The following is a 12,814-nucleotide window of genomic DNA, read 5'->3' as shown; positions in this document are numbered from 1 at the left end:
TCCCTCCTTTTATTTAAAGAGATGCAAACTAGTTTTGCCAGCAGGGCAGTTTCGAGTGCTGCAGCGGTCAAGGAGGAAGGGGTGGTGGGGTGGCAGCAGCGATCCACGGGCCTGATTTGGCTCAGGGGGCTGATGGTTGCTGACCCTTTGCATTACAGGCTTACTGTTTAGCACAGAGCCCCTGCAAGGCCTCTCACTGCCGGCCTCTCTCGCTTTTAAATCTGGTGATTTATCTCGTCTCTTCCGCTCTGGTATTTCACAGCTGACAGAAGCAGAACGCGGAACTTTATTTCAAATTCTTATTTTAGCTTTTTAAAGAGTCAGCCCTTTTCGGGGGCCATTACAGAGTCAGAGATGTCAATAATGCTTATGGCGGGGAGAGTAACAGGAGGCAGGGGTTTCAATCCATCATGGAAGATGCATCTTACTGGGGGGTGTGTGTGTGTGTGTGCACGCATGCACGCACACACAACCTTTTGTAGTAAGAGAGAGAACTATATTCCACAGCCAGGACCCTTGCTTTCCAAAATGGGATAAAAACTTTCCGTGGGCTGGGAGATACAGTTAGATTAGGAATCTCCAACCTGCGCATGCCACATATTACTTGACATAGTTGCTGAAGTCACTGCAAAGCTGGGATAGGGAAACCTTTTCAGCCTGAGGGCCACATTCCCCTCTGGGGGCCACATGGCAAGCAGGGTTAAAGGCAAAAATAGGCAGAGCAATAAATATACAGTCATACCTTGGGTTGTGAACACTGCGGGTTGACTGTTATGGACCATGCCAAACCCGGAAGTACTGGAATGGGTTACTTCCGAGTTTTGGCGCTCGCACATGTGCAGAAACACTAAATCATGCGTCACGCGCATGCGCGGCGCTGTGGGTTGCAAACGTGCCTCCCACAGGGATCACGTTCGCAGCACGAGGTATGACTGTAAATCTTACCTTTGTACAAGAGATTATTTCTATATAGAGCCACACAACCCTCTCTATCCTCTGCCCAGACAAGCAGAAGGCATTATCGGTCATCTTATTTTGAACCTATGAGCACTCTCCTTGTCCAATTAGATAAAACAAAACAAAACAAAAAATTCTTTCTAGTAGCACCTTAGACACCAACTAAGTTTGTTATTGGTATGAGCTTTCGTGTTATTAGTATGAGTTTTCGTTTTTATTTTGTTTCGACTACGGCAGACCAACACGGCTACCTACCTGTAACTGTCCAATTAGATGGCACTGATGTTTTCTTTTTTGGGGAGGTGTTAAATGTTCTGCATGTTAATTTCAGTGAATGCTTCCTACTTCAGTTAAATTGTGGACTAGAAAACTGGAAGATCATTATTAGTTCTGATCATTGTCAAAATTATCTTGTTGCAACCCCGCTCCCCCCGCCCCCAAACCGACGGCTTATCAAAATATCCCCCTTACTTTGAAAAAAGGGAGGAGACGGGCTGTGCTTCAGATTTATATGCCCCCCCCCAAATGATTTAGGAAACAAAAAGCCAGGGAGACTCGGGTGAGGGTTTTATGTCCCTCCATGCCCAAATTGTACACTGTTAACGGCGTGAAATATTTGTTCAGCAAAACGATCAAAGCGGCACTTTGCTCTGCTGCTAGTTGGGACAGATGCGAGTTTCTGGGTTGCGAGGGGCAAATTGATTTCCATTTCCAGGAGTGCTTAGAGAACGTGATATACGGCTCTGGAGCCACCTTCCAATAGAATGTCACCGTGGGTAATACAGAGATCGATGTGGATTTCAATTTATTTATTTTTTGCTCCCTGTGTGTAAGAATGAGATTATGGGGACTGCCAACAGCAAGGGTGCAGTGCTAACCACAGGAAGCAATATATACTAAGGAGAAGGGCCCATAGCTCAGGGGTAGAGCACCTGCTTTGCATGCAGAAGGTCCCAAGTTTCATCTCCGACATCTTTAGGTAGGGTCGGGAAAGACTCCTACCAATCAGCACAGAAGACGATACTGAACTAGACAGACCAATGGTCTGACTCTGTATAAGCCATTTTTCATATGCTCCTCTGTTTTCTTTTGAGAATGGACAATAGCTCAGTGGTCAGTCATAGGATTTGCACGCAGAAGGTTGTAGGTTCAATCCCAACATCTCCAGGTGGGGCTGGGAATGACTCTAGTTCAAAACTCTGCAGAGCCACTGGTAGATGCATCATTGGTTTGACTCTGTATAAGGCAGTTCCTGCTGTCCTTTCAAACTCATTCATTCCTAATATGGCAGACACGGGTACCTTGCTACCTTGGATGGGAAAGACAGGAATGTTCTACCTGGAGATGCTGGGGACTGAACCTGGGACCTTCTGCATGCAAGGTAGATGCTTTGTCACTGAGCTGTGGCCCTTACCTGGTGAAAAGGATTGGCAGGGGGTTCAGCCCTGAGAGGAGGAGGGTTCTTCACACAATCCCACATGATTCAAAGTGAAATTCAACATCCACAAGATGTGACTCCATGGGAAGTCGGTTTTAACAACAACAACTAATAATAATAATAATAATAATAATAATAATAGAATCATGCAATCATTGAATTGTAGAGTTGGAAGGGATCCCGAGAGTCATCTAGTCCAAACCCCTGCAATGAAGAAATCTCAACTAAAGCATCCATGACAGATGGCTGTCCAACCTCTGCTTAGAAACCTCCAAGGAAGGAGACTCCACCACCTTCCGAGGGAGATGTTCCACTGACAGCTCTTACTATCAGAAAGTTCTTCCTGATATTTAGTCGGAATCTTCTTTCTTGTAACTCAATTTGGGTTCTACCCTTCAGAGCAGGAGAAAACAAGGTTGCTCCATCTTCCATGTGACAGCCCTTTAGATATTTGAAGATGCCTATCCTATTTCCTCTCAGTCTCCTCTTATCCAGGCCAAATACAGTGGTACCTCGGGTTAAGTACTTAATTCGTTCTGGAGGTCCATTCTTAACCTGAAACTCTTCTTAACCTGAAGCCCCGCTTTCTTAACCTGAAGCACCAATTTCTGTTCTCATCCTGAAGCAAAGTTCTTAACCCGAGGTACTATTTCTGGGTCAGCGGAGTCTGTAACCTGAAGCATATATAACCTGAAGCGTACGTAACCCGAGGTACCACTGTATACCCAACTCCCTCAATGGCTCCTCATAAGACTTGGTTTCCAGACTCTGGATAATCTTGGTCATTCTCCTCTGCACAAGTTTCAGCTTGTCAATATCCTTTTTAAATTGTGCCCAGAACTAGACACAGTATTCCAGGTGGGGTCTGACCAAGGCAGAATAGAGTGGTACTATTACTTCCCTTGAACTGGACACTTTACTTCTGTTGATGCAGCCTAGAATAATATTAGATTTTTATTTTATTTTTTGCTGATGCATCACACTGTTGACTCATGTTAAACTCGTGGTTTGTGAAGACCCCCGGATCATTTTCACATGTACTACTAGCAAGCACCAGTAGTCTGGAGTAGTTTGTCTTCCTTTGGTCGCCACCCTGCACTCAGCTCTCGCCTGTGGCTCCTAGCAGTCAGCATGCAACAACAGCAACACCCTGGGAAATGGGTCTCAAACCTTTGGTGTGTTAGAGACTCCCCTGGCATGCGATGACAGGCTCAAGAGGATGGAGCAGTTGAGTGGGCCCAATAATAAAGAAGGTGGTTACTGCTTGTGCTGCAGAGGGAAATGAAGGGCAGATGGGCATGTCAACCTCAGAAAGTAGCCTATCTAGTAGAAGAAAAACTGATCCTAAACCTTCACTGCCTTTCAGCTCTATTCATTTGTGAGAAAGCCTATGGAGGAAACTGTGACAAGTTTTCGGACAGGATGAGTGACTTAAAGTGAGGAACCTCTATCATGCCCAAACACCACATAATAGTCCAGAAGGTTAGTCCTCAGTACTTAGTACTTAAGGTCCTCAGACCTTAGTACTTAAGGAAGGTTAGACATTAAGTCAGCTAACCCTCCCTTATTTTAATTACTTTTGGGATTGCGATGAATTACGACTGAGGTGATCTGTACTCCCAAAAAGTTGGTATTTTTTTGTGCTTTGGCATTCAGCTTCTTACACAGATACCACTCAGTATTTGGCTCTTTAACAGCTAAATTCTATGATTTTAATAGCTGTTGTTCACCCCAATTCACCCCACCCCTGAAAGCCTTCGAAGACCACATCCTCACCAATAAATCTAAAGCACTTTAACAGTCATGGCTTCCTCCCCAAAGAATTATGGGATCTGTAGTTTGTTAAGGGTGCTGACCCCACAGGCCTAGAATTCTCAGCACCCCTAACAAATTGCAGCTCTCAGGATTCCCCAAGACCTTTAAAAAGTTATAAGAGTGCTTTACATGCATGGTGTGGATGTGACCTAAGTCACGAGTCAACCTAAGACAAAAAAATGTATGCCTGCTTTTCATCCAGTGATATGAGATCAGAACCCAAGACTTATCGCATCCAGGTGGCAAATAGTGCCCTCAAACAAGGAGGCCGGATCCCGCCTCTGCTACTCCTGACATCTAAAATGAGAACCTTTTTGAGTTGTTGAGGCAGAGTCCTCTAGTGCCCAAACACCATTGGTTCTCATCCCTTTTAAGCTTACTCTCTGCAAGAAGGGCCCCCCCCCGCCCCCTTGTTTTGGAAGAGATGATAAATAAATCAAATTGCACTAAGCAGCCTTTCCACAGTTGCGATCGGGCTCCTTTGCCACGTCTGCACCTCATCAATCACACCATTGTCTGCTTGAGAGCCGAGCCTTGTAAATGTCATATCCACTCAAGCCCAAGGAGAAGCGAATCCAAATGCAGCAAAGGAGTTTTAATTGGATAGTGTAATTAAACTGGGGAGGGGGAAGAAAGAAAGAGAGGGAGAAAGACCCAGCAGGCTGCCTTTGACAGGATAGATGAAGCCCCCCTTTTAATAGGGCTACGAACATATTTGTTAAAGAGGATGAGGCAATGAATGGTCTCTTCCTGATGGTGCTCTGGAGCACTCTGTGTGCATACACACACACACACACACACACACAGAGAGAGAGAGAGAGAGAGAGAGAGAGGTCATTGCTGAATGGATGTGTCTAATAAGCTGGGGTCCTTTTGGGGTGTGTGAGAAGCCGACGGGCACACCCGCTTGGAGCAGGCTGCTATACGATAGAACTCTATCTCAAAAGGAATGGGGAAAGCCCATCTTTAGGAATGGAGAAGGCTGCTTCATACTGAATAGGGTCCTTAATCCAACTAGCTCAGTACCGTTTGCACTTACAGACAGCAGGTCTTTAAAAGGGGCTCATCAAAGAAAAGCCCTGGAATGGGTGACGGGAGACGAGAGTTTTGCTGTGAAGCTCCTGCAGCATATGATGGCACCATGCCAAGGGATAACAGCAAACGTAGGAAGCCGCCTTCTACTGGGTCAGACCACTGGGTCCATCTAGCTCAGCACTATCTACACTGACTGGCAGTGGCACTCCTGGCTTTCAGGCAGGGGTCACTCCCAGCCCTACCTGGAGATGCCGGGAATGAACGTTGGACCTTCTGCATGCAAAGCAGATGCTCTGCCGCTGAGCTGCAGCCTGTCCCAACTTTGCCTGCATACCTCATCCACCATGCCATAGTTGGCCTTGCTCTCAAGAGTAGTCAGTGGTGGAAGGTGGCCTTTCCCTGGGTCTAGAGGGAGAAAGTGTTTTAAACAGAGGAAGGGGTGAATCAAAGGAAGACATGAAAGAGAAAAGTTAAGAGCCTCTTGGGACTTAATTTTGCAGCCTCCATGCCAGTGCAATTTCAGAGTCTGGTTCTGGCCCAGAAGGAAGAGAGGGCTTTTGAACATCTCCACACCACCATTCAATAGCCACAGCTCATACATCTCTAGAACCTCCAGTGTGTGTGGCTGGCATTCCACATGGAAGTAGAGTACTGTCAAGACACAGAATGTGCTTTCCTGGCCCCATTTTCAGTAACTATCTTCGGTTTTATCAGGAAGCACACAATAGCTGCCATGCTGTGTCTATGACCATGCACTGATCACTCTTCTGCTGTGGTTGGTCCCCATCAAGGCTATTAGGGTGGAAGGAGGGGAGCCCAACAGCAGATGGCGCCAGAGCCAATTACTTCTAATTTTGTCGACATCCTCCTCCAGGTTTGAGTTATAAAAAGGCATCACTGAGCCCTTGACACTGCAATCCTATCCTCCACAGAAAGACATAATGGTGGCACACACGACTTCCCTGTTTTATCCTCACAACAAGCCTATGAGGTGGGTTAGGCTGAGAGATCTCAACTGGTGTAATGCTACTTGGTGAACTTTGTGGCTGAGCAGGGATTTGAATCTGTGTCTCCCCATTTCTAGCCTGATGCTAAACACAGAGCCATGTCCTAGAGGGACATGAGCAACCACTTTGCTGAAGTTAAGCAGGCCCAGGTCTGGTCAGTTTCTGGATGGGAGACCACTTGGGAACCCCATTTGCTTATTTACTGATTTTTATTTCTGAATTTATAAACTGCTCTGTGTTCAGAGGAAAACCATAACAGAGTACAGAAACAGAACTTAAAATTAATGATATTGAAACAAGAATTAAAAACTGCCGGAATGAAACAGATTTAATTTGAGAAGGATCGGGGCAAAAGGAAGTTTTCAACCAATGTTGAAAATGCTTCTGTTCTTAGGGATGCAAATGTAGCAAAGCTTCCTATCACTGATACTCAAAGGTGGCTGAATGGAAATCCAATAAAGACACAACAAAAGCAATAAATGCAAAATGGCATCATTAAAATGTAATCTAAGAACCCAACCATCCTAATCAGGAACATAAAGCATTTAAGGAAGTCTAAAAAGGCCCCATTGACACAGACATCAAGTCTTAGGTACCTGATGAAAGGTGAGCAGAGAGGGAGCCAGATGGATGTCTCTTGGGACCAACCATGCTCTGAATCAGCCTCCCCTAAGCTGGTGCCTTCCAGATGCTTTTGACTACCATGCCCATGCGGGATAGGGCTGATGGTGATTCAAAACATCTGGTGGACACTGGCTTGAGGAAAGCTCTTCAGCATTCTGTGCCACAGAATTCTGATTAGGACCTCAGACATGGATCTCAAGACTCAGGCAACTTTATAAGCGAAGAGGCAGTGGCTGCGATGATGAGAATTTATCCATTTTTCTACTCTGTGCTTCCTCCCAAAGGAGCCCAGGGCGAATACATCAATTTCATTAAAAAGCATTCTAGAAACAATTAAAAACATTTTAAAAACAATTGAAAGCAATCACATTCTCTAAGCCAATGATTTAATGGTTGCCAGGAGCAGCATTTTTCAAAAGCCTGGACAAACAGGAATGTTTTTTAAATCTTCCTGAAAGCTGATAATGAGGGAAGCAGACAAACCTCATCAAGGGGGGTGGGGGCATTCCACAAATGGGGACCCACCACTGAGAAGGCTCGTTACAGGCCAACATCACATGGGCAGCCCCTTGTGGTGGCACAACCAACGTGGCCTTAACTGCTGACCTCAGGGTTCAAAATGTTGGGGAAGGTGCTCTTTTACGTCCTTAGGTTCCAAACCATTTAAGCTTTGTATGCTAGGACTAAAACCTTGAATTGGGCCCAGCAGTTCACTGGCAAGTCATTGCAGCGCTTTCAGGACCAGTGGGAACTTAAATAAACAAACAGATGTGCTCAGCAAGCAAAACATCCTGTTGATTTCTGGGTCTGGGTCCTAACATAACCCCATTTGTAAACTCACAAGGGTGATGCTACACCCAATGCGTTCAGCCCAGGAAACGAAGACACCTTTGGCTGCAAATGCTTACCGCATATCAGAAACAAAGGCTAAAACAAAACAACAGCATTTGGGGGCCTGTTAATTTGGCTATCACTTACAAGCCAGCCTGGATTGTGCTGGAGAAAGCTATTTTCGTGGAGATGCCAAATTCGACGGGAAAAAGGACTGACTCGTGTAGCAACATCAATCAAAACGTCGGCCCTCTTGGCAGCTCTCGACAGTGAGGAGGGTTCAAAGGTTGCGGGATAAAGGAAAAGGGAGGAGGGGGGGTGGCAGCATAGGAGAAAGCTGTGCTCTGGTTCAGCTCTAATATGCCCTAGCTGGAAGTATTGTGCGGAGGTACCTACCACCCCTCTGCTGTATTAGGCAGCTTTCATTAATCTTCTCGCCATCTTCCTTAACTAGCCATGCAGAACCGCTCGATAGCAAGACACATAATGGGAAGGCCCCTGCGCCTATTACCAGGTTAACATTCTGTTAAGCCCCAGCACAACAATGGAACAGGAATCGAAAGGGAATCTTAAAACCGTGAGCCACAATCCAGGCAATTAAATTACAACTTGGGAGCCACCAGTGTACATGCGTGGGGCCCGCAGAGGGGTGTTGTGTGTGTGGAGTAGGGCCGCTGGGGAGAACGGAAAGTATTGCTGCCAGAGAATGACGAAATTCCATTTAGATAGAAATTATTCTATTAATGGGGATGGGGCCGTAGCTCAGTGGCAGAGCATTGTATGCAGAAGGTCCCAAGTTCAATCCCCAAAGGCACCTCCAAGTAGAGCTGGGAGAGGCTCCCTGCTTGAAACCCAGGCAAGCTGCCAATCAGTGTCAATGCAGAACTAGATGGATCAATGGGTTTGACTCAGTACAATGCAGTACTTGTACTGTTTAATTTAGCCCTGTATTGAGAACCAGAAGGGCCGAAGTATTCCTTTCTTTTCAAGTGAACAGCAACAGTAGTGCATTTGCTTTCCATGGGGACGGTCTTGGGTTCAAGCCCTGGCATCTCCAGGTTGGGCTGAGAGACTTGCTGCCTGAAACTCTGGAGAGCTGCTGTTACGTCAGCATAGACAGTGCTTGGCTAGATGGATCAATGGGCATGACTCAGTAGAAAGAAGTTTCCTATGCTCCTAATAAGTGAATTTAGTAAAACAATGGGGAGGAAAATGGCTGACATGGATTGGGTTTTTAATGCTCTTGCCACCAAGCTCAATGCTTGGCAACCACACCACTGGCTTCTGAGGTTGGTGGGTGGCACTACCGTGTGGTTGCCACATGTTGGAAGGCTGGGAGAAGCTAATGCAGAAGAATTATCATTATTGTGTATGATTCTCAAATGCCTAAAATGTTTTAAGTGCGATACAGAAGATAAATAGACAATCCCTGCCTGCAGGCTTGCAGCCCTTCCAGATAACCTGTTTATGGAGCCTTCATCCTGTTTTGTTTGCATGAAGCTTATACAGAGGTTAGATTACACCCGGTCTTTATTGAGCATTCATCCTGATTTGCTTGCAGGATGTTTACATGTCTTCCCATTCACCCCACATTTTCCAAAACTACAAAAAGTCTGGTATTTTTGCACTAAGATGCAAAAGTGGAGGGCTTTAATCCATTTTAAATGCACAAATCTAGAGTTTTGGTATGCAAGCGTGTCACTCCAGAAAAATACTAATTGTCTGCCATCTCAGAGACATGACACACACAAAAAAGGGATGTGGAGGAATGAGGTAAACTATATTGAGCATTAATCCTTATAGTTGTTCTGAGAATTCTCAGCAGGGGTGCCAACTTGAATAAAATATTGGGGTGGGGTTCCAGGTAAGCCCCACCCCATCACACCCCATTTGAATGACAATGCCCATCAACTTTGGGGGGCAGCCCCCACAAAAATTTTAGGGTTGTGGAGCTAAGGGACCTTGGCCCCTGGGAGTTGGCTTCTATGATTCCCAGCTTGAATGGAAACAACTTGAGGAGGGGCCAAATGGTAACTGGTCTCTCATCTTAGCCAATGGGAGAGGGCCTTGCTCTCCTGCCTCTACCTCTGCTGCAGCTGAGTGAGAGGAGGGCCCTCATCCCTGGGAGTTGTAGCCTAATAGCACCTGGAGGCTCTGCCCCCATTCTGGCAGGATGCTTGGCCCAACGCAGTAAGGCTCTTGTGGTGCTCCAGGTTTGAAAGGAAACAGATCTGGAGGCCAAACCCTCATGAACGAGTCAACAAAGTAAGCCATTCATTTGAACACTTGGTCAAAATGGCTGCCCTGCAGAAACTGTGCTAATCTGGTTACCTCAAGTTTTCAGCAGCACAACATGGCTATAAGCCACAAGGACTATGTTCTCCCTTCACAGTCAGAGGCAGTATCCCTCTATATACCAACTGCTGAACATCACAGGGAGGAAGGGTGCTGGGGGATTCAGGGCTCTCAGAGGCCTTTGACTGGCCACTGCAAGAACAAAATTATAGACTAGATGGACCACTGGGCTGATTCATCAGGGAACTTCTGATGCTCTTAAGTTAACATCCACACAGCCTTCATTGGTCATGTTCCACCCACAAGAGGTTTTTTTTGAGGAGCAGGCAACTGACTCCCGACCTGTCTTCTCCTCAAACAATGTAAAGAGACATTAAGAGAATCAGATTTCCTTTAAATTACACTATTGCCAAAGGACATAATTGTATTAAGCTTATTACGTTGCTTCCTTTAGACTTTATATTATGTATGCTTAATTGAGATACAGGGCTCTTTTTTGGCAATAAAAATGGTAGCTCCTTTATTAAGACTTAAATCTTCCTCGTTAACGACAGGACGCTTCCCCTCAAGATTCAAAACCTGCAAAATCTTTTGTGATAATCAGATGGTGGTTGATTTAAACAAGCACTTTATAGATATGGTGTTTTGCAAGATTCTAATGGGCTTGGGGTTTTACAAGCACCTCTCCCAGTGTTTGAGTTCAAGCAGCCGGATTTATATGGCAAATAAAGATTCAGAACCTTGAGCCAGCCTAGCATAAGAGGCAGAAATATTCTCAAAGGCCAATTAGGAGCAGAAACGACTTTGACACAGCCCTGTGCATCAGGCCATCTTCAAGCTGCCAAATTATTCCAGCAGGCAACAATCCTATCCTGGGTCCCATGGAAATCTGAGGGCTGACTGGATCAGGAGAAGCTTGGAGCGTTGGAGCTGGAAAACCAAAGGGAACATCCTAGATGGATGGGGAGGTGCAATTGGAATCCCAACAAGTGTGTGATTCTGGGGAGGGGTTCTACTCTGAGTAGGGCCAAGTGCTGGAAACAGCCCTATGTCCACAGACACCCACATTTAAGAGATGTTTCTGAAGGGTATTCTCTGGTGATCAGGGTAGAGGAAGGAAAGAGGTTTATGTTATTGAAATCAGAAGTTGACGCCTTTGGAGAGGGAGTCTCTTTTTAACAAAAGAGCAAAGGCGTCTTTGTACAGTGGAAGTGCAGGACCATCCGTTTGTGACACGTTCCAGTGCACCTCGGAAAGAGTAGATGGAGGATGGTTGTGTTACAAGAGATAAAAACATGGAAACAAAATATATTGCAGAACTCAAAAACCGTTATCTCCCCCTCAGCCTCGCTCCCTCTGCCATAATTCATTTCAAGGAAGCCCCAGGAATAATTTTTGATGTAAACTCTGCAACAAACATATATCACATTGCTGATAGGATCACAGGCAAACCTGGGGCTATGAAGAAAGCATCATTCCTTCATCCACCCAAATAAGTGTTATAAGTGTTACTTCCCCTCTTTAAAGGTTCAAAAGGGACTCATTGAAGAAAAAGCCCCAGAATGGGTGACAAAGAACCTGTTTTGCTGTGAACCTCCTGCAAGGCATGATGAGACAATGCCAGGCAATGTCAGCAAACAGATGACTTCCAATGGGTCAGAAAATTGGGTCCACCTAGTTCAGCAGTGTCTACACTGACTGGCAGCAGCTCTCCAGGATTTCAGGGAAAGGGCACTCCCAGACCCACTGGAGAAGCTAGGGATTGGACCTGGGACCTTCAGCATGGAAAACAGAGTATCTGGTAATCTACTGAGTTACAACTCTTTGCAGGAATACAATAAGTTGCCTTATACTGAAGCAAATCATCACTCCATCAAAGACAATATAGTGGTACCTCGGGTTGAGTACTTAATTTGTTCCAGAGGTTCGTTCTTAACCTGAAACTGTTCTTAACCTGAAGCACCACTTTAGCTAACGGGGCCTCCTGCTGCCTCTGCGCCACCGGAGCACGATTTCTGTTCTCATCCTGAAGCAAAGTTCTTAACCTGAGGTACTATTTCTGGGTTAGTAGAGTCTGTAACCTGAAGCGTATGTAACCTGAAGTGTACGTAACCCGAGGTACCACTGTATTGTCTACACTGTATGGCAGAGTTTCCCCAGGATTTCTGACAGCGGTTTTGCCCTGGACATTAAACCAGGGATGTTCCACATGGTAAGCACGTGCTCAATCACTGAACTCATCCTTTCCTCATGCAAAAAGTTTTTAAAATCTTTTTTCATTATTTTAAAACCATAAATATCTATTTTTGTTACATTACTTGTAGTTAATTTTTAAAAAGTTATACAAAATTTAAAAACTACAGTGCTATCAAACAGTATACATAAACCATGTGCAGTTATAGATCACTGTTGAACGAAAGCATAAATATATTTTGAGGTGTACCCAAAGAGAAATTAAAACTGAATGGATTCACCTCCAGGCTGAATTTCCTAAGGCGCAAAATGCATCTTTCCTCAACTCAAGCTGCTATTCTTCTGGGCAAGGATTCTTGACTTAAATTCCTCCAGGAGTTTGAAAAGGACGCTCTTTTCCCATCTGTGTGGGGAACGATGTACAGTGCAGTTAAGACCAAAGTTCCTTTCAAGCCATGTGCAACCTCCATATGCCGCTTAAAGGTCCCCAGAGATCCTTCTGACATTACAAAAAGGCGAATGAGCCAAAGTGGTCTAGCTAGGGACCGGGTCCTGGACCCCAATGACGCAGGACTGGCTAGATCCTGAATAATTATGTTGCACAAAAGTTTGATGGTGG

The 12,814-nt window shown here is 45.4% G+C and overlaps 1 protein-coding gene across 16 annotated transcripts in view; it reads right to left on the bottom strand.

The window, feature by feature from the left end:
• Positions 1 to 12,814, bottom strand: part of MAPKAP1 (MAPK associated protein 1) — a 176,123-nt gene that overhangs the window by 13,877 nt on the left and 149,432 nt on the right. For 6 of the 16 annotated variants that reach the window (XR_014507212.1, XR_014507213.1, XR_014507215.1 and 3 more), the window contains one exon: positions 12,477 to 12,598. The exons of the other annotated variants lie outside the window; for them this stretch is intronic. The gene's annotated coding sequence lies outside the window, so the exon portion shown is untranslated. The remainder of the gene's footprint in view (positions 1 to 12,476; positions 12,599 to 12,814) is intronic. 16 annotated transcript variants of the gene reach the window in all.

The sequence above is a fragment of the Podarcis tiliguerta genome, assembly GCF_965153285.1.
Source record: "Podarcis tiliguerta genome assembly, chromosome: Z".
Lineage (NCBI taxonomy): Eukaryota > Metazoa > Chordata > Lepidosauria > Squamata > Lacertidae > Podarcis > Podarcis tiliguerta.
This window is presented reverse-complemented; position numbering and strand designations above follow the sequence as displayed.